The 2,500-nt window shown below is 52.4% G+C and overlaps 1 protein-coding gene across 15 annotated transcripts in view; it reads right to left on the bottom strand.

Annotated features, from left to right (window-relative positions):
• Positions 1-2,500, bottom strand: part of MTA1-like (metastasis associated 1-like) — a 302,424-nt gene that overhangs the window by 255,192 nt on the left and 44,732 nt on the right. The window lies entirely within an intron of this gene.

Raw genomic sequence — 2,500 nt, 5'->3', positions numbered from 1 at the left:
AGCTCGCGACGCCCAAAACTAAGCCAAGACAACACAACACGACCTCGGATGACCAGTTTCGAGAGGAATCACCCGGTAAGAACGATCCGTGACATGCCGTGTGGCCCAACTCTGAAGACACGACCCAACCCAGGTAACCCCACCCTCACCCCACCAACCCGGAGGGAGAGGGACCACCCAGCCCTCCCCGGACAGCCAACGGTGGCAGCTCTGCGGTAGGTTCCCTACCTCCCCAGGGACTGGAGGGGGGGGGGGGGATATCTGCATAATACAGGCTTATCCATGGCAGAGCCCGTGACAAACTCGAGCAGTGCAATCAATGCACGACAACGAGGTTTCATCAAAACCCGACACGACGACGACGGCGGTGCAGCGACAGCCGGCAAAGCCACCACCCCCACCATCCAACCGGTAGGTTGCTCGTCCTCGTTTCGAATCACTCCCGAGTCGTTCGTTCGCAACATAGCCGCCTCATCTCGAGAATAGCCCGAAGGCGGCGGCGACGGAGGAGAAAGTAAAAGACGTGAAGGAGAGGTACGTGAAGAAGGGGGGGGGGGCTGGAAGAGGGAGAAGGAATGAGGAAGAATAGGGGAAGAGAGATAGAGGGAGAAGAAAAAGTGGGAGGGGGAGGAGGTGAAGAGGAGGAAGAAGGAAGGGAAAGAGGGATGACGAGAAAGGGAAAGAGGTGGAGGAAGAAGACGGCGAACAGTAAAGTTATGAAAAATAACTAGGAAGAGGAGGAGGAGGAGGGAAAATGAAAGAAGAGGGATAGTAAGTGCTAGAGGCGGAAGGGAAAGAGGAGGAAGAGGAAGGAAAAGAGGAGGATGAGGTGGATAAGACGGAGGAGGGGTATTAGACTCACACATTCTACGGTCGATCTTCCACCCTTCCAACCCAGTTACTCTAGACCCATCATTCCCCTAAGTGAAAGTGGATTCTATCCAAACCGTGGAGGATCGATTCTAATCCCCCCCCCCGACATCGGAATGAAATCGCCGGACATCGAACACTGAAGCGATTTAGAATCTCGCTACAGCAGTCGCCCGCTACGTATTTCACCCAGAGTCTACGACCTTCCCCTACTCGATGAGCAAATTACGGCACCCGAGTCTACCTAAATCTTCCAATCCCGACGTCAGCCTGGAATCTTCGGGCGAGAATAGACACCCAACACACAGATGGTCAACCCCAATAGAACGTGGTGCTCTGTATTGGTACTTCAATGACAGAGGTTAAACGATTTTAATAACACCCCTACGGGACCTGGACCATCTCTTTGGCGTGATACAGTCTTCTTGGATTGAAGAGATGTATCACACGCGAGTGAGAGAGAGAGAGAGAGAGAGAGAGAGAGAGAGAGATCCTTTCTACTTCCCTCAAATCTCTCCTTTGCCACCTGTAGGACCCCACCTCTCCCAATGGATTGAAGCGCTAGTTACTGATGGCGAAGTACCACCCTCTGTTCACACCACCTCTGGCACTGAACACGCACCTTCCACCTCTCCAGGTGTTGCCTCAACCCATTTTCCACAATGTCTTCGGATCTCTCCATGTCCTCCACTCCTTCTACCCTATTAACACGGGACTACTCCATCTTCTTATCCACTACTTGAAACTAAGTCCGTTCACCCTCGTCTGACCCCCTCCAACCTTCCGTGCGGAAACCCCGCTCGTAATCCCAATGGTAAACATATTCAAGACGATCCTTCTGGGTTGACCTTTAACACAAGGCCAACAATTTGGGTTTCATGAGGTTACCCCTGGAGCACTCGATCGCGAACCAAGACTGCGCCAGCCCTGGAGAAGGCCCAGTAGGTTGACACGGAAGGTGTCCAATTACAAGACAGGTGGAGATGGAGATCATCTGGGCATACACGTGGGTACGTGGATAAGGATAAATTAGGTCCGACGGGGATGTCGAGAAGGACCAGAGTCACTCGGAAAAGCGTCAGCGCCAGGTCCAGTCATCCTCACCGAAGAAACAATAAAATCGGTCAGTTTTAATACCCCTGACGTCAACACGGCCACTCGCACGTGCCACGCTCTGTGTGCACGTGGGGACACCCGTGACACTTGCGGGTGTCCCCGACCGGCGGTGACATAAATGGCACCTGTATGTAGTCAGCTCGGGTTGCCTTCACACATTTGTCCAGACTGTGCCAGACCATTTTGTTCAGCTGTAATAAGTACATTCATAATCAGGAAAAGACAACATGCAGCTTCCGCGCGCGCGCGTGTGTGTGTGTCCAGAAAACGAGGTCATGGTACAAGTCATGTCGCAGTTGGTTCAGCTGAACCATACAAAAAGGTTTTCCAGTTGTCCATATGGAAACGCAACGTTTTCTATCTACTTGCTGACCAACTCTTTCTTTCACCTGCCTACCTCCTCTTGCATGCCTGCCTGCCTGCCTGCCTCCCCAAATTCTATTTGCCCAATTTGCCCTTAGCTGACCAACCTCATTTACCGAAAACATTAGTCAACCCTTCCTAGCAAATGGCA

This window comes from Oratosquilla oratoria, chromosome 11, assembly GCF_046742065.1.
Source record: "Oratosquilla oratoria isolate Oo_2021 chromosome 11, ASM4674206v1, whole genome shotgun sequence".
Classification (NCBI taxonomy): Eukaryota; Metazoa; Arthropoda; class Malacostraca; order Stomatopoda; family Squillidae; genus Oratosquilla; species Oratosquilla oratoria.
This window is presented reverse-complemented; position numbering and strand designations above follow the sequence as displayed.